Source organism: Cervus elaphus, chromosome 19 (assembly GCF_910594005.1).
Source record: "Cervus elaphus chromosome 19, mCerEla1.1, whole genome shotgun sequence".
NCBI classification, from domain to species: domain Eukaryota; kingdom Metazoa; phylum Chordata; class Mammalia; order Artiodactyla; family Cervidae; genus Cervus; species Cervus elaphus.
The window spans coordinates 60,452,216-60,472,245 of NC_057833.1; the positions used below are offsets into that span (position 1 = coordinate 60,452,216).

The 20,030-nt window shown below is 42.5% G+C and overlaps 1 pseudogene; it reads left to right on the top strand.

Moving 5' to 3' along the window:
- The first annotated feature begins 294 nt into the window (after window positions 1-294).
- The window catches only part of LOC122676039, a 70,277-nt pseudogene continuing 50,541 nt past the window's right edge, over window positions 295-20,030 (top strand).

Below are 20,030 nucleotides of genomic sequence, written 5' to 3' on the forward strand. Positions count from 1 at the left end.
TGTGGGCTTATACTGAATTTCCCATCCAGGTCCCAGCAGAGCTGATCCAAACTGGCCTAGCAGCTCTTCCCAAAAAGCAGAACTTGGGCCATAGCAAAGTAAAATAAATCTCCCAACTTGGCCATCGAAGGGAGAAGATTGAATCCTGCTGCTGACAAAGAGGCTCACTGGGACAAGAGCAAAACAGCCAGCCAGTGTCCTTTGTTTAGGAAAACAAGCTGTTTGAATTACACATGAGCATCTAGTTAAATATCCCTCAGTAAGATTCTTACCCTGCCCTTTACAACCCCGGGATAGACAGAGGTATACTGGGTATTCACAATGGAACTATACAGACTCAGGAGACAGAAGAGATACCAGCTCAGAGGATGAGAGACTAGGACCTGAGACATGTCATCTTGGAGCTTCCCTCTGTGGCAAGTGGTTCACTTCATCTCTTTCTTCCTGAAAACGGTGAGCTGAAACTCAGTCCAAACTATAGCCTCTCAGGTCTCTGGGATTTGGAAACCTGACAAAAATGTGACATGGGGAGGGGCTGAGAGGTTTAAACGTGTAGATTGCTGGTGGAAAGCAACTGCCCATCTATGAGGCTCAAGAAGGGCTGGTCTTCCTGAGAGAGCTGTCAGAAGTGAATCCTAGTGAGGCTGGTCTACATGCACATGCTCTGATGATCCTCTCAGACAGTGTCTGGAAGCCAGGGGATGCCAGGGGAGTCTGTAGAACCTCATTGGGCACAGAGAAAAATAAGTGGGGAGTGACCAGTTAGCCATAAAAGTTCTCAAAGTGACCCCCAACTTCATGTCCGTTCTCCATCCTCATTCAGTAAATGCCTGAGGAGGGACCTTTGGCTTCTCCTAGTTTGGGTGATATCATTTCCATATTTGGACTCTGCCTCAGAAATAATGTGATCCATCCCTCACTAGAACAGGGGAAATAATACTATTCAGACTGGAACAAAGTCTAATCTAACATACTCTTGGACTTTGCAAAAGTACACTGTGTACCTTGTCTTTTATTTCTGGGCATTGTCTTAGTCGAGGGTGCAGGGAGATTGGGAGAGGAGATTCATATGAAAGGATTATAACATTGCATGTGGGTGCTAGGTTATTCCTTAAATGCTTTCAATACTTAATGAAAAAAAGGTACAAAGAACAGTCTGTTATTTCCAACATCTTGAAGCTCACAGACACACCTGGATGCCATTGGAGGCAATTGCTAGTGATAGACAAAAGGGTATTCACAGTTGGAGAACTGTAGATTTGGAAAGAGCCCTGGACATCATCAAACACTACTCCTTTAAATAAGGGATGAGAACACTGATATCCAAAGACAGTGAGGGACATTCTTAAATGACTGAAGATATGCAGATCAAAAAACCACATGATTTTTCCACGAGGCCACAGAGGCATCTTGGTATAGTCTAGCCAGTCTGGTACCCCTAGCTACATTTACTTCTTCTTGGTCAAGGGAGGAGGAACCACTCATGCTAAGCTTCCTTTTCTCAAATGTAAAATGAGAAAGCTAGATAATGCCAAGTTTTGGCAGGGATGTGGGCTCAGAGGACCCTCGTTTGCTGCTGCTGAAATATGGATAGTGTAGCCATTCTGGAAAGCAATCTGGCTCTACTTGGTCAAATAAATATTTACAAACCTATTGACCCAACAAATGTATCCCCAGACATACTATTCAAATGAAGTGCTTAAAATATGTCATAAGGGATAGACACAGGGATGCTTATTTTGGTACTCTCTGTGGTGTCAGGGGTCTGGATAGATAAAGTACAGTGGAGGCCCACCCTGGAGTACTGGGCAGCAAAAAAGCAACAAAAGAGATGAGCACATGGCAATGTGCATGATCTTAAACTGATACTCCACGGGGGACAAAGTGAGAAGTAGGCTGTGATATATAAATGATCATACTGAATGAAGCAAGCCAGACCAAGAATCATGAAGCAGGGAAGGGCCTCACAGATTATCTGGTCAGAAATTCCAACCTGGGGTGCTTGAACAGGTGGAGGGTAAAGACAAAAGTAGTGACTCTGAAAGCTTTTCTTCAATAACTTTAAAAGGTTGAAAGGAATCATACATTTAACTTTCAACAAACTCCCTAGCTGATGATGATGTCAGTTTTTAGCACTGAGAACTCACAAGGATTTGAGGCTCAGGTTGGCTGATGACGTTGTTGAAAAAATATAGGAATGGGGGCCTTGATAGTGACAACTAAGGGACCCAAAATCGAGATCAAATCCCACTTTGGAGGCTTGGTAACTGAGATTCTCAGTGAGTTGTGAAAAGTTGTAGAGAATGATTGGGTGGACTTTTCAGAAACTCTTAAAGCCTCTCAGTTCACATAAAACCTCTGAATGAATGACGATATTGACGTTTGTTTACTTCAAGATTAGGTTTGAGTAAGTAGCATTTTCCTTTTTTCCATTTTTATTTCGTTCATGGTTGGATGCTGGAGAAGGAACTTGAAACAAAAGACAGTACTTGGCCCAAACCTTAGAGTGGATGCAGACATGTATGGACTCATTCCCTCTTTAATTTATAAGGATGGAGCAGACAGCAGCCCCAAACCTGAAATCCTGTTTGTCTAAGCAGTCTGCTACTGATGTATTAAATGGTACTTAAGATTTAGGAGTTTCTTTTGCCAGTACTAAACAAGCCACTGAAATAAGCTCCACACAAAGTCCTTTGAGAACTGTGCTGTGAATCAGTTAACCACACTATCTCACAAAACTGAAGTGTCCATAGCAAACAGTAACTTCCAATACCAGGAAGATGTCTCTGTGTATATAGGGACACTGTGTGGGGAGGTTGAAAAACAGGAGAATCTGTGATTAGACTTTGCTCTACTTCAGCCCATCTGGAAAATCATTTCTGCTCACTTGAATGCCCCTGACTGTCACTAAAGATCAGGTGTTTCATAAAAGCACATAAAGGCTAACATACATTAAGGTGGGGTAACACTGCAATTGATTTCCAAGAATTTCTTAGTGGCTGAATCTCGGTGGCTGGGACAATATGAAGAGGTTTTCTAAGAGAGTAAATCTTTGTGTTCAAGCACAAACCACAGTTCACACAGTTCCTAGAGAAATGTTCAGAGGAGGCTGTGCCCCTTCTACTATCACCTTATTCCTCTGAGATCTGACCATCCTTGGCTCACTTAGATTTCATGCGAACAAGTTTTCCAAGGAAAACTTGAAAAAGACTTTTTAAAGTAATCATTCTGTCTTTATGTTCTGAGAAGGAGCAAAGGGATGGGAAGAGGACCCAGTGTGAAGAGCAAATTGGAAGACAAGCTTGTGACTCTTTTTTCTCTAAGGCTGTAGTTTATGTTTTTATATTTATTTTATTGAGATATTATTCACATACCACAACACTCACCATTTTAAAGCGTACAATTCAGCAATTTTAGTACATTCACAAGGCTGTACAACCACCAATGCTATCTAATTCTGGAACATTTCACCACCCTCACTCCCAAGGAAGAAACCCTGTAGCCTTTAGAAGTCACACAGGTCTGCCTCAACATGACTCATTCATTCATTCATTCACTCAGTCATTCAACAAACACTGTGGAGCACTCAGCAAGTTCCAGGAACAGGATAATTTAACCCTACACTTTGCAGCAGAGGCACCCACCGCACAAGATGCCAAACATTATCTTGGAGAGCCCAGTTTCTTTCAGGATGACAGTGAAGTCTGCAGGTATGAGGCTGTGCAGCTAGAGGTCAGGGAGGGCTGTGAAGGAGGAATTGTGACTGACAGAAGGTATGCAGAGGGGTTACATATTCTGCAGGAAGATTTGTTCTGCTGCTTGGGTTCCTTTTAAACACCCACAGGCTCATGGCTTTTAGGAGTCCTTTGGACTACAAGGAGATCCAACCAGTCCATCCTAAAGGAAATCAGTCCTGAATATTCATTGGAAGGACTGATGCTGAAGCTTAAACTCCAATAGTTTGGCCACCTGATGTGAAGAACTGACTCATCTGAAAAGACCCTGATGCTGGGAAAGATTGAAGGCAGGAGGAGAAGGGGACGACAGAGGATGAGATGGTTAGATGGACTCACGGACTCAATGGACATGAATTTGGTTAAACTCTGGGAGTTGGTGATGGAGAGGGAGGCCTGGCGTGCTGCAGTCCATGGGGTCACAAAGAGTTGGACAGGGCTGAGTGACTGAACTGAACCTCCCCAGAGGACACAATGGCTGGGAAACCAAACCCTGCACGTTTCCAGACTCATCTGCCTCTTGTCCACATTTCCTGCTTAGTCTGTGTCCAGCTGAAAAACTTCTTTCCATCTTTGACAATTTTCATTTTATTTTCCCTCACTTACTTTTTTCTCATGTCTTTTTCCAATTGTTTCTGCCTATAAATCTGCTTTGCTATCATCATCTTTTCTTTTTCTTCTCACTTCTCTTCTTTTTTACTGATCTTTCCCCTTACACCTAAGGTATCCAGTAGGATTGGCTGGGAGAATTGCCATAAAAGGGAATGTTTAGAGGTAAGAAAAAAATTATGTCTCATTATACACATTCACCTTTAGAAAAAGTGTGACCTTGTTGGCCTCTCCTCTTCTGCAATGCCATTATTTACAATATCAGTATAAAATAATATACATTAAGCTCTTACTGTGAACCAGACACTATACTAAACTCTGCAGGATTTATTTTATTTAATTCTCACAATAATCCAATAAGCTTGGTGCTGTTATGAGCTCTGTTTTACAGATTGGAAACCTCAGCCTTGGAGTGGTTAAATCACTTGTTTAACATCATTAGCTAGTAAATAGTGAAAAGTCACCCAAAGTCAGCGCTGTTTGACTGTGGAGCCAAGCTGTGACTTTATAATGCCTTATTTACTTTCTGGGTTTCTCTCTTTCCTCTAGCCCACCTCCCACTTAAGCTAGCTCCCTCTCTTCTTGAAGAGAACTTGCTTTAGAATTGGCCTCTTGTTGGCTTTAGTGAGCTACGGGATCCTTGGCATGGGCTCAGCTCTGAGCTCTGTAAATTCTTCTGAAGTCCCACTTTGGGTGTAAAGGTTCACGCCTTTCTTCCCCCTCCTTCTCTTTTCCCTTCACCCCACCCCCATGAATTTCCCTGGGTTTCATGAAAGGGGCCATGCATGAAAACAAGGCACAGAAATCCCAGAAGCCTCCTGCTGCAGCCAGGGTTGTGTTTTGTCTAAGGAACATTCTTTAAAAAAACACCAAAACTTTCAGAATCGATGTTGTTCAGCATCACAGACATATAGCTTATGCTTTGGGGAGCAATATAGAGAAAGAAAAGAAGTGGCAGAAGAAAATAGCCAACAACAGAAGGGAAACCAAGAGTAATCCTAAGCATGTAAGAATGCCCAGAAGAAAACTTTGAAAACAACATCCAAGGGATTCTGAGATTTTTTTTCCTCTCTTGATTATTTTAATATTGTTACCTGGTCCCTGACACTCCAGCTGTGGCTTTTCTGAAAAATTCATTGGGCTGTTTGGAACTGACATGGGAAATAAATATCAGCAGGGAGCTGAGAGGGAATAAAAACTCATTTTTTCTTTCAGGTAGTAACAGAACAGATCCCAGGAGCACCTAGGGGCTGATGCATGAAAGATAACAACAGGGCCCCCTTTTTGAGTCTTCTTTATACCTTAGCCTAATAACTTACTAGCTCACATTTAGAGAAAGTGTGAAGGTGGGACAGTGACCTGGGAAAGTGGCCACAGGACAGATATTTTGGGAAGCATGTGACTTAAGTCCCAGCCCCCACACCAACCAAGCTGCCCTAACTTCTCTTCCCCAAGGAGCGGGAGCTGAAGGGCTGCGCTCAGACAGAGGATGTAGTGCAAGTCAAGGATGGATGAAACCAAGGAGCCCTGATGAACACAGTACAAGGGTTTTACGTGTCATGTGTGATAAAACACAAGATGTATCTGTCTAAATCTTGCTCCTCTCCTAGTTTCTAAAACCCTGTGCCTTTCACAGGAAATTAAATCTGTGTTTGTCAGATTCCTTTACCCTTACCTCATTGGAGGGAGGGTAGGTTGGAGTTGGCTTACGTACCAGAAACTGCTAGGATTTGTTTCTTTAATGAACTTCTAGTGTTTTTTCTGATCGAGACTGAAGTCCAGTGGCAGGGCCAGCAGCAGCCAGGCCAATCCTTCAATAGTCAGTTCCACAAGGAAATGAGCACCACTGAAGTATGTGTGCATGGTGTGTGCATGCGTGCATGTATGTATGTGTGTGTGCATGCATGTGCGTATATGTATGTGTGTGTAAAGGTGATGGGTTGGGAGTAGATAATTTACATTCTGCCTGTTTGCTGAACCCCAAATCTCAAATTTAAGTCAAATGTTTAATAAAAAGCTTTGGGAGTTGCTTTGTTTCCTTTTATTCAGACATCATTTTGGAAGGAATGTGCACATTTTTTTTTTATTTTCTTCTGTTTTTCTTCAAAGGCTCCTGGAGGGCAGAAATTGTGTCTTATGATTTCTTTCTCTCAGAGTCTAGCAGAGTCCCTGGGACCTAATAGGTGTTTAGTTATTGTTTATGGAACTGAAGGAGCAGAAATCTTTAACAGGGCATTTTAATACCCTCTTTGGCTCCTACTTGTGCCTGCTTTTCCTTCTTTAGCTTCTTGTAGATCAGAATATGTGATTTCTCTCCGAAACACCTGGACTTCTCTCTCTTTTCTCTTTTTTTTTTGGATACTTTTAAAAAACTACCTTTATACAGATGGCTTCCAAATTCCTTTGTTTCCACCCCTCCAGGCTACCTTTCCCCCATCTCCCCTCTGGCTCTTGGGAATCTGATTGTAAGAGAAGGAAAGCACTGGGGAGAAGATACTCCCCCGGCATCTCAAAGCAGCATGGCTGAGACCACCCCTCTAGGCCCCTGTACCTGGCAGAGCTGCCCTCTCTGCACACGCCTAGGGTGAGAGCCTCAGACTTCCCTGCTGCTCTAACCTGGCAGCAGAGTGGGCAGTGCAGTCTGCTGAAGTCCCAGGGTACAGTGGGGTTGGAGGCACTGCTGGGTCTTGGAATCTAGGGAGGGGCTGGGAGTCTGGAGGAGGGAAGGCCATCAAAGGTTGTGAGGTCTGGGCCAGCACTCTGTAAGCCACACTGTTGTAGGAGTTGTTATGGTTTCTGGTGAGCTCTCATCCTTTGGTTGGACTCCACAGGTGGAAGTACCTCTCTCTACGTTGCCTTTCCTTCTAATGCCAAACACCATCGTGTGAGCCATCTTTATCTGTTTCCTATACAGAGAGTCGAGTCCAACTTCTTTGTTTACCACAAACTGCTTGACCCTAAGAACCTTCTGATCGCTTGTCAAGGCTCCAGCCCTTCACTCACCCATGGTTCTCCACCTTTAGTGTGGTTCAGAATCAAACAGAGGGCTTGTTAACACACAGGGTGCTAAGTCCCATCCCCAGAGCTTCAGCTCAGGAGTTCTGGGATGGGGCTGGACATTTCACATTTCTAACAAGTTCTCAGGGATGCTAATGCTACTGGCGGGACCAAGTTAGACCAACAGGCCCAGTGATCCACTCTTCAGAAACCTCTCATTCCTGCTTTCTCTCAGTCAATATATGTGTTGCTGTTTACTGGGCCTGCTTTCTGCTTAGCTTTTTAGATCCTTTATCTCATTTAATCCTCACAACAACTGTATGAGGTAGCTCCCACTAATGTTTCCACTTTAAATAAAAAGAAACTGAGGCACACAGCTTATATGTCTTATCTAAGGTAAGTGGTGCAGTTGTTTCAAAGCTGGGCAGTTTTGACTCTGAAGCTTGTGTATTTAATCACCCTGCCATACTGCCTTAGTGGTCTAAGGATTTTTTTTTCTTCACATGGATGTCTTCATTTTCTACCTTAAAGCATGGAGCTTTGCAAACAAGGTGCCCTTTCATTCTGAACCCACCCCCTCCCCCTGTTTCTCATTGCTGCTAGCTAAGTACAGCAGGAGAAAACACACATTTAATCTCCATTAAGGCCTTCAGACTTTTGGGAGAGGAAGTCTAGTCTGACTTGGGAATGAAGCCTGAAGTACTGAGATTTTTAAAGAAAGGTAGCTTTATTGCCTCAAATAACATATGGCTATGCAAATGAATGTCTAACTGGAACATTTCTCCAATAATTCCTTTTAGCCTTTTATAATAATAAATATGGCTTATTTGCATACAAACAAAAGATTGAGGACTGTATTAAAGATCTAGGGCTGATTATTTGAGTTCTGGTTAAAAAATAAGTAGGGTTTCCCTGGTGGCTCAGATGGTAAAGAATCTGCCTGTGATGTAGGAGACCTGGGTTTGATCTCTGACTCTGGAAGATCCCCTGGAAAAGGGAATGGCTCCCCACTCCAGTAGTCTTGCCTGGAGAATTCCGTGGATAGAGGAGCTTGCATCTGATTTTTCAGAGGCTCAATATGGGTTAAAAACCCATGTTTGGGAACATGCAATCTTTAAGATGGGGCTTCCCAAGTGACTCAGTGGTAAAGAATCTGCCTGCCAATTCAGGAGATGCAGGTTCAATCCCTGGATTGGAAAGATCCCCTGGAGAAGGAAATGGCAACGCATGCCAGTATTCTTGCCTGGGAAATCCCGTAGACAAAGGAGCCAAAGTAAGCAGGCTACAGTCTATGGGGTTGCAAAAGAGTTGGACATGACTTAGCGACTAAACAACAACAACCTTAAGATCATTTCATCAAATGGACTGCTTTCCTTTGCATGTAGATTCAGGTCTGGATCTCTCAGGAGGAGGCCAGGATTTGCTTTTAAATAAAAACAGGCCAAATATTGATATCTTGGTGATTTGCCCCAGTGAGGGTCCCCATACTTACTGGGAGTTTGTATAAATTATATAATTTTCCAGAGATTCACTGTGTCTGGAAAGGATGAGGGAATCTGCAACATATATAACCTCAAGTTTTATTTTGTTATTTTTTTCCTTGCCATTTTATTTCCTGCCCTTACAATTCTAATGCACCATGCTTTGAGAACCATGCTGGGTAGTGGGGAGAGCCTGGAGCCTGGGGGTGGAGGTGGTTCTCAGATACTTCAGTGGCTCAATTCTTATCTGTACATTGGACTCGCTTGTAACTTTATTGAAAGTAAAAAAAAAAAAAAACTAAAACAAAAAATATGCTCTACTCAAGATCTGATTAAAGCAGAATTTTTAAGATTGGACCTGTACATTAGCAATAAAGTGAAAGTATTAGTCACTTAGTCATGTCCAACTCTTTGTAACCCCATGGACTGTAGATGACAAATGAACAAAACACACAAAACAAAAAACTCCTTGGGTGAGTCTAACATGGGGGCCACTGGTGAAAACCACGAATATAATCTGATTTGGAGCAACACACTCAGGGGGTATAGTTAGCTGAGAAGTAGAGAGCAGGGTATGTTGAGTATATGAGTGGATAGGTGTGTGTCTTTTCCACATTAGAATCAACTCCTGTGATGGAAGACCCTAACTTGGGAACTTAGGAAGCAGATGCTGTCCCGCTAGGCCACCGCAGTCCTTCCTACACCAGATTCATTCATTCTTTCCCCCATCCAGGGCTGTCCTGGGCTATCAGCCTCAGGTGCTTTGGACAGGGCCCTGCCCTTACGTGTGCTGGCCTTGCTTGCAGACGCTTTGCCCTCTCTCCTGAGCTGCTCGAATCTGGCAGCCGCACAAACCCCTGTGACCGGGCAGTTTCTGAATGATATCCCTTCAGCTTCAGGCCAGGGGCTCTGGGTTTTTGCTTATTTTCTTTTTTCTTTCTTATTTAAGAAGCTGAAGAGAACTTACAAGCAGACCCTTGAAAGCTAAGCATTTCTAATCACATAAAGTTGTCTCTGCAGGGCCTGGGCTGAAGAGGGTTTGTTTGGAGGCTTTCATCTTTCTGTGTATCCCCTTCCTTCTTCAAACAATCTTTTTGGGCTCTTACCCATCCAGCTTCTTTGCTGGATGCCCACCCCCATCACCTCCACATTTGGGGCCCAGAGGGTAAAGGAGCATGGAGGGGTGGCTGATGGCCTGAGGGGGAAGGGAGGAAGCTGGCAGCCCCCATGCTGGGCCCAAGGAGACTCTGTGAGAAAGCCCTTCTCCATCTGCAGCCCAGCCCGGTGGGAGTCAATTAATTCTGAATAACCTAAACCGACAGAGGTATTTGCATTCACAACCTGACTGATGACCGTATAAAATTGATTTATGAATTAAAGTGCTTCCCTTCCCTTTATCCTGATTCAGGCTATAATTGATTATACGTGCTGCAGCGAAATTAAATAAAAGAAAATTAAAAAGAATAGAAAAAAGAAAGTGAAAAAAAGAGAGGCCTTTGCTTGGCGGTCCAGCATTCTCAGGACTCCTCAGGATTAGCCATTCTATTCATCACTTATCATTTTTTATTTAAAAAGTTACTTCCCCCTTTGTCTCCACCCTACCATCCTCCACCCCCACCTCTGCTACTGCGGCCTTCTCTCTGGCCTCTGCCCAGTTGCTGATCCTTTGGGGTGAACGAGCCAGTTATCTTCATGTTCCCTGGACAGAGAGAGAAATTAGGTGGGCCAGGGCTTCTCCCAGGTAGCAGAGCACCCACAAAAATTTGAGGAGTAAGCCAAAGTGTCTTCCATCTCTGCCTTCTTCTTCTGTGTATCTCTCATTTTATCCCTTTTCTGACTGCTATTCATCCCACAGGCACGTGATCAAAATTTCCTTGCAGGAAATTCTCTCATAAATATATTCTCAGTAAGGAAGACATTAATGCTAAATTTTTTAAAGGTTCGTTCCTCTCAGCAGAAATTTACTGAAGAATAAAATGTTTAGATAGAGGATATACCTCTAATTCTTAAACTTCAAGCTCCTACCTCAGGAACAACTATTCTCTTAGTGGGAAGAGAGTCTGGAGTAGGTGAGTAGGTCAGCTGAATTCCAATCACCTACATAGCACGAGAACAGGCCTTAGAAACAGCTGGACCAAGACTCTGAAAATTACTAGTCACATGTCCTTGTGCGAGTCCCTGAACTTTTCTTGCTTTCATTGACTCCTATTTAAGATAAAGATACCTCCCTAAATAGAGGTAATGCATGTAAATCTGCTTGAAGTATGTCTCAGCAAACATGAAAGACGCTGTGCAAACGTTACAGACTACTTCTTTACTTATTCTGTTTATGATACAAGGCAGTGCTGACTCAAGAGTTTTCTGATAGGATAATCAATGGTTTTCTCTCAATTCAAACCCAGTGTTGCCATTTGAATGACAGAGAACTATTTTTTCATTGCCAAACCAGATCTTGAGAGCAGACTGCCTTCTTTATGTCCATATCCACAGAGATCCTGTTACACAAAATACATCATAATTAAACCATCTCACTCAACTCACCCTCCCCGCTTCTTCGTCTTTTGTCTTCCCCGTTCTTCCTCAGGACTGCCAAGATTCCATGCCCAGTTTCTGCTACTGTCACAGAAAGCCCCCTTCCTCCTGCCCTCCTTTCACTATCTTTGATGCAGGTGATGCTAGTGGTAAAGAACCTGCCTGCCAAAGCAGGAGATGCAGGCTCAATCCCTGGATCTGGAAGATTCCCTGGAGGAGGGCATGGCAACCCACTCTTTGTGTTCTTGCTTAGAGAATCCCAAGGACACAGGAACCTCATGGGGTATGGTCCGTGGGGTCACAAAGAGTTAGACATGCCTGAAGGGACTTAGCATACACGTATCCATGCCTCTCCTCTAGTGCTAAGGTGCACTTTTATGGGTACTCTCATGTTAAGTGCCATCAGCCACATTTCACAGAAAGTTAAAGTAGAGAGGGGCTGTTTGGGCCTGGCTGGAAGAAGTCCACTCTGTTGACACCCAGCATGGAACCATCTCTGAATGACAGCAGTGTAAGAACTCCAAGGGGAGTGGACTCTGAAGAACCATGCCAAGAAAACTGAAAATGGACTCCCTTCAGGGAATGTTCGAGAGGTGAGTTACATGATGAGAAAGTTTCCAGGAGATGTTCAGGACGCTCTAAGTGAGGAGCTAACCTAGAGAGGAAGCCGTTTAAGGGGTTTGGAGCCTCCTTTCCCCATCTCAGGAGAGCCCTGATGCCTCCACCTTGAGATAGGGCCAGGTGTCTTGAAGCTTCATGTGTCTACTCTACTTCTGGCTGATCTAAGCAGTCCCTTTTTGAAAATGCTTAAACAGCTTAAGCTGTTTTCAACCCTTTACTTCTTGGGATGATTGGGGTGACTAGAGAGCCTGGAAGCAGGTTGTGAGTGATCCTGTGAGTGCTGAGGGTGGTGCTGTGGTGAGTACAAAGGCACCAGGGGGTGGGTAGAAAGGAAGTGGCCCAGAGAGGAGCCTGAGAAGATAGACCACCTCTGCAACTTTGCTGTGGAAGCTCCCATGTTCATGGGAAAAAAACCCCAAATGCATTTTAAGTGTATGTAGAAGTCAAGAGGACAATATAAGAACACAGGGGAGGAACCAATGGAAGAAATCTAAAGTGGATGGTTCTAACTGAATCTGAACCCCCCTAAAACTGAGTTCCCCTGCCGAGTTTATAATGAACCTCTTTACCTAAAACTTTATTCCCTTTCTGTTTCACCCCTGTTACTCTCAGGAATATCTGTGAGTATCAAAGAAAAGAGAAGATTAAAATCAAGCAGGATCATATGGTGTTCTCCCAGGTACAAAAGCCCTTCTGTATGCCCATTTCTTGTTTGCAAAAAAAAAAAAGAAGAAGAATTTATTCAGTCTCCTAGGCCTTCCCTTAGTTCCAAAGAGCAGATTGAAGCAGTTAACTATTAGTAAAGTGAGGGAATGCAGAAACAAAGGAAAAGCTGTCAAACAAGAAAAGTAATGATAGCTTAAAAAATAGTCCTAGTTCCTTCTCCAGAAACATAGATAACAATCTGACACATATCTTTGAGTTGTTCTGCAGAAACTAAGACCCCTAAACCAGGTGGAGGATGGTGACCACATGCTGACCACAAGCACATAGACCCCGGGCTGGTTGGAACCAAAAGGTCGGTGGTTAAGATTCCTGAAACATCATCCTATTACCTCACCAACAAACAAGAAGATAGTCATGTCCCCTGAAACCTTTACTCCAAATATTGTCTTTAAAAACCCATCTCTGAAAGACAGTGGGGAATTCTGGTCTTTTGAGCATGAGCTGCCTGTTCTCCTTGCTTGGTGCAGTAAATGCTGTACTTTCCTTCATGACCATTGGTGTCAGTAGACCAGTTTTGCCATGTAGAGTAGGTGAGCAGACTCAGGTTCAGTTTGGTAACACAAGAACCTCTTTTTTAAGCAAAACAAAGGACTTCCTTGGTGGCCTAGTGGCTAAGACTCTGTGATCCCAATGCAGGCGGCCCAGTTTTGATCCCTGGTCAGGGAACTAGATCTCACATGTCACAACTAAACAGAAAAAAAGATCCTGTATGCTGCAGCTAAAGATCCTGCAGGCTGTAATGAAGACCTGACGCAGCCAAAAAAATAAATAAATAGAACCAGATGATTATTTTTCTGAGGCTGAAGCAGGTTTTAAAAACACACAGGTGGTTAAGTGTTAAGGATGGGTTGTAATTGCAGCATCTATCTAGCTGGGAATTGGGTTCAGAAGATGAAAGTGGTCTGTCTGGGCATGTGGCTGGAAACGGCATCTCCAAGTGACTTCTCAGACAGAAGTCCAAGTTCCAAGGGTCAGAAGCTGAGGTGGCATATGTTCCTTTGGGTCAGTTGAGACTGCCTCTCCTCCACAATGGTTATACCTTAGAGTTCATCTTGCCTTGGGCTAGAATTAGCCATCTGGCTATTTGGACATAACTATGACCTTAACCTCTGCCACACTGGGCTTGGAGAACCAAGAGCAGTTGTGAGCAGTCAGTTCCCAGAGTCTAGGAGCCAGCCAGCCAATGAGCCAGATGGGGTAGTGTGGGGATATAGAATTCTGAGAGGCTTGCTTTTGAAGTTGTTGATGTTTAGTTGCTAAGTCATGTCTGACTCTTTGAAAACCTATAGACTGTAACCCGCCAGGCTCCTCTGTCCAGGCAAAAATATTGGAGTGGGTTGCCAATTCCTTGTCAAGGGGTCTTCCTGACACAGAGATCAAACCCATGTCTTCTACACTGCGTGTGATCTCTGGCATTGCAGGTGGATTCTTTACCACTGAGCCACCAGGAAAGATCTGAAGTTGTTGCTTACTACAGCTTTGACAATGTTGCTTCAGATACTGCTTTGAAGATGATGCTTTAGCATCTTTTAAACAACCAAGATGTCCTTCAGTTGGTGAATGTGGTACATCCAGACAGAGGAATATTATTCGGTGATAAAAAGTAAAGGCAAGAAAAGACATAAAGGAACCTTAAATGAATATTGTTCACTGAAAGAAGTCAATCCGAAGATACTATATACTGTACAATTCCAACCATATTACATTCTGGAAAAGGCGAAACTATGGAGAGTAAAAATATCAGTGATATAGGGGTTAGAGGAGAGGGAGTGAGGGAGGGATGAATAGGGGGAGCACAGGGGATTTCTCAGACAGTGAAACTATTCTGTTTGACACTGTAACAGTGGATGCTTTTCATTATACATTAGTCAAAACCCATAGGATGTATAAAGTCCTAATATATAATACACTATGTGTGCATGTGTGCTCAGTTGTGTCTGACTCTTCATGACCCCATGGACTCTAGCCCACCAGGCTCCTCTGTCCATGGGATTTCCCAGGCAAGAATACTGGAGTGGGTTGCAATTTCCTCCTCTAGGGGAATCTTCCCCGCCCAGGGATCAAACCTGCATTGCCTGCATCTCTTGCACTGGCAGGTGGATTCTTTACACTGAGTCACCTGCGAATCCCCAATATATATTATGGACTTTAGGTTAAAAATATGTATAAATATCAGCTCATAGGTTGTAAGAAATGTACCTCACCAATACTAGATATTAATGATAGGAGAAACTGTGGAGGAAGGAGGTAAGAGAATGGGGAGGAAGAGAGAGTATATGGGAACTTGCTGTACTTTTCATTCAGTGTTTCTGTAGACCTAAAACTGCTCAAAAAATAAAGCCAATTAGAGAAAGAGAGAGAGATTCTTCTGTCAATAGTGAGTTTTAGTGCTTGTTGCAAAGATCCTACATGAATGCCAATTTATTTTATCAATCTTAATGACAGGTGGAAATGACTTCTGAAGACATAAAAACAGCTTCCTAATATACAGAAAAAGATATATTCAGATATAGTAACACTATCTCTGAGTGGCTGTTATTACCACTGTGCTGGTGGCAAGCTCAGAACAATCCACATAGTGTGATTCTGCTCTCACAAGCAGAGTCTGATCTTCCTTAAACAATGATTTCCTTGGAGCTTTCAAAGATAAAGAGAATGTAAGGTCAAAACTCATACTTATGGTAAAGAGGACAATCTGCAGAGAATGGGCAAGGAATTGTTGCAACCACAAAAATAAGATCCTGGAATCAGTTTTGTCATAATAGCCCAGTCAAACATTCCTGGCCAGTCATTCAGCCACATCAATGCTTTTCTTTGAACATCTTCATCTCTGGTGTCTCATGGGTTGGCTTTCCATTCTCAGTGCAGATGTTTCTCCTGGACTCTCTGCTACAAATGTTACAGAAAATGTCTCCTCTTTTGTTTAGAGAAAACCCAGTCTTACTTCTGGTCTCTAACTTCAACATCTTCCAATACCTTCCCTGCACAGTCTTCCTCCTTTGGTCCCACCACCAGAGAGGCACCTAAGCTGGACTCCAGCTCTGTGTCTGCTCTGTCTGGGCTCCCGTCCTCAACTAAGATTATCTTTTTGTTTGCCAGAATCTAGCATAGTCCAGACCAATGTTTCTCCTCTTCTCACTATGATACTTCATCTACATGGCCCAGTTTCCCAATCAATTCAGGGCTCAGCAACCATACTTCAGGGAAATTACCTATATATAGCACTCTCCCTAATTCAGCTCAACAAACTGTCTGACCTATAAAATCAGGCTCTGCAGAATCTTCAAAGAAAAAGAATAGTCCTTTTCCTTGGAACTTGATTCTGAAGCTAAGATGTGTCTCAGTTAAATAAATAGAGAACAATCTCAAGCCAAGTTAATAAACAAAAGCTTGGTGATGAGGTGCTGTCTATAACTGTAAATGCCAAAAAAATTCAAAGAAAGGAATAGATATCTTTGAGAAAGGCTTGTCAGTGAAGATTTTTGGAAGAAACTAGTATGTAAGATCTAATAGAAAGCTTGTTTGATCTAGTGTACTCAATTTCTTTGGGTCAGTGAAGAGATTAAAAACAATCATGGTTTGAGTCTTCAGGAAAAGATATGATAAAATAATAAAACTAACCCAGAAAACACACAAGGAAAAAGTAAAATAATAGCAAAAAATTTCATCAAGCATATATTTTTTCAATTGAGTTACTTAGGATTTTTTTCCCACTTTATCTGATCATGAAGCTTAAACTCGGTGATTTCAGAACACCTCTTATATTATCCTCTCTTTCTCCTTTATTTTGCTTTAATTTCTGCTGGTGTTGGAATAGGAAATTAACAAGATAAAAACAAAAACATAAGGGCCAAATGTAAAGTTTCCAAATATAACTGTGGGAGTCTTAAACAAGTTTTAAATAGTACAGAGTTCAGGGCTGACTTGGAGAAGAAGTTAGAGAAGGAAAAATGAAGAAGAACCATATTGACTATGTTTTAAAAGATAAGTCACTTTCAACTCTGCAAGTGATCAGGCCATCAGAAAATCTGATACCTCTGAGCCCAAAAGTCTGTTCTCTACATTTGTGTCTCCTTTGGTGCCCTGCATGTAGGATTATGGGTGGGATGATTTGAGAGAATAGCATTGAAACCTGTATGTTACCATATATAAAATAGATGACCAGTGCAAGTTCCATGCATGAAGCAGGGCACCCAAAGCTAGTGCTCTGGGACAACCCAGAGGGATAGGGTGGGTGGGAGGTGGGGGGTGGTTCAGGATGGGGGTGACACATGTATATCTGTGACCGATTCATGTTGATGTATGGCAGAAGCCATCACAATATTATAAAGTAATTATCCTCCAATTAAAATAAATTAATTAATTAAAAAAAAAAGAAAATCTGATATCTGGCCACAAGCTCTAAAGGCTGAGAAACATCCTTTATATATCAACATGTATATCTGATTAAAGAGTGGCTTAAGAGGATAAATCAACATCACTAGAAATAGGGGCTTATTCTTTACAAGGAATCTCTTCCAACCTTGAAGCCATGTTTCAGAACTGTGGAAGAGTGGGTTGACCAGTCTTTTAAGTGTCCCTGGTGGCCCCTAAAAGAGTCCTTGTGCCACATGAAGGCTCTCTGCTTGATTTGGATGTTCTCACCAGGTAACAGCCTTTGCTGGCTGAGCTACACGTTGGTAGATGAAGGCAAAAAAGAAAGGTTCCCTGATGTAATGCTCCAAGGCTATGCTTTTGTGGAGAAAAATAGCAGTTAGTTTGAGAATTCTGCCTTCCTGACCATTTGGAGAGGAATGTCCCTGCCACTGCCTCATTGGATTTTGCTTACTTTTCCATGAAACTGAAGAATGGGGACACACAATCTCTTTGCTGCCTAAATGACATCTCTTCCCTCGTCCTTCCAGCTCTCAGCATCTGAGTCCCTATATAGTGTTTCCAAGGACAACCCTCTGGTCCTCAGTTTCCTGTATGACCTTAGAGAGGAAGACCCTTCACATCATTTCAGCCCCTAGTCTTCTTTTTAAAAAGACACATTTAAGTTCTCCTGAACTTTTCCTGAATTGACTTTTTCTCAAAGCACAGGTCTTTGCTTATCTGGATTCCTAGAGATATTCCCCAGGAGTTCAAGGGAAAATCTTCTATAAAATGATGCTGGACAACAGAGCAGCCACCTGGAGAGAAAGAGTCTGTACTGCTGCATGGAAGAAACTCATCTCTGCAGAAAGTCATGAAAGATCTAAGGTGAAGTGCAATTTTAGAGAAAAGCCCTATGCTGAGAAAATGTGCTGAAAACTTATCAAAAAGCCAAAGTCAACTTGAAAACTTTTTTTGTGTGTGAAAAAATGAATGCTTATGCAAATATTAATTGTGAAATGAAAAACAAATACAGACAGGCAAAGCAAAATTAAAGTTGTAAGTTTGTAGGTACCTGATAAGGGGTTTCCCGGGTGGCGCAGTGGTAAAGAATGTGCCTGCCAATGCATGAGAGACTCAAGAGACACAGGTTCTGTCCCTGGGTTGGGCAGAGCCCCTAAAATAGGAAATGGCAACCCACTCCAATATTCTTGCCTGGAAAATTTCATGGACAGAGGAGCCTGCTGGGCTACAATTCATGGGGTCACAAAGAGTTGGATATGACTGAGTGACCACACACACACAGGTACCTGATAAATAATTCTGGCTTTGAAAAACAAGTTGGAATTCTTCAAAAAGTTATTTCAATGTTTCCAACTTCATGTGCTATTCATAGCAGAGGTAGTTGCTTTTATTCTGACTACTTTTACTATTAAAAACTAGATTCTAGAAAGGTAAAAATCCTTGGAAGATAATTTACTGCAGGTCTGTAGTGAATCATTCTTGAAGATGTGATAATGGTGTATTTTTTGCCCCCAATTTTCTATTTGGGCTAAACAGTTTTAGCACAGAAACATTATCATTAATAGAAGGAAAAAATAAATGTCTCCTCTTAAAGAAACAAACAAACAAACATGAGACCACTCACATAAATAAGATCTGTTGTAAAAATAAAAATTTGATTTCAAACTCTGAGGATGAAGTTGTAAAAAGTTGGCCACTTTTGATTCTGAAGTGGGTCTTTGTAGCTGTTTTCTGAATCCCTGGAATAAAGTGGGTTGATTTGCGATGGAATCTCCAGAGCCTGCAGTCATACATTACAATATGTTGTAAATCCAGAGGGTACAATATAGATTTCACAGGGGCCCCTGAGGTTAATTGAAATTCCATCTGTTTCTTCTCTGTGGCAAACTTAGTATCCTGGGATATTAGCTCAGGATAAGATAGGGGATTTATAACTTTTTTATTTTTAGGCTAAAGTAGAAGTTTGTCTAAATCTGCTCCTCCCTATGTTCTACCTCCTACCTTCACATTAAAAGAAGTTTACAAGACAGCCTTTATTTTCCCCACAGCTGCCCCCGAGGTAGCCCCCCCCCCCTTCTTTCCAGTGCATGCCGGGCAATGCCATGTATTCTTAGACTCCCAATGGCCCCCATTACTGTCAATTAGTTACGGAATGCTACAGGGATTCATGCCTGACAGCTCGGGCAAAGGCAGGAGAAATGGGCTCAGTAGGGAGCGAGGGGCCTGATTCTTTTTTGTGCACAAGAAATACCTTTCTCAGCAAGGCTTTTAATGGCTTTCCCTTCTTTCTTTCCTTCTGCCCAAGCACTGCGCCCCCCACGATCCCAACACACATCATATACACATAGGATCCTATGTTCACACCCAACGTGTTTGTGTGACTGTTGCAAAGGACTGTGAGAACTCTCAGAGCAGAAGGCTCTGACGTTTTCTTAAAACCTATGAAAATTACCGAGCTTTAAAATTCTGACTTATATCTTTGCTATAATCTGATTCCAAATTTCCTTTCTTCAGAAAGTTTCTTGTTACTAAGAGCCTCTTTTGCCTCTTTCTGATTAGTGTCTTTTCCTCCCTCTGAAGGAGAAATGTACTCTGGTCTCAGAACTTGGGTGGGAACCCGCTGCACCATGATGGCTGTGGCTGGCATCTCCTACCACATCCATGTCTTTTTGACTTCTGTCTCTACTTCTTGCCTTCCTCTCCTCCTTTCCCTCATTTCCCCCTTTGTCCTCATATCTGTGCCTGTATCATTCCACTTATGCTGGAGACTTGATGCTAGGAGTTTTGTTTCACTCATTTTTGTTCTCTCTCTCTTCTGTTTCATACCCACACCAAATATCTACAGTGAAAAGACAAAGAGACCTTGTTTCCTTCACCAAAACATCTGCATGCCATAGGATAGCATCTGGCACAAGCAGGAGCTCTTAATATTTGTTGAAAATTAATGTACTAG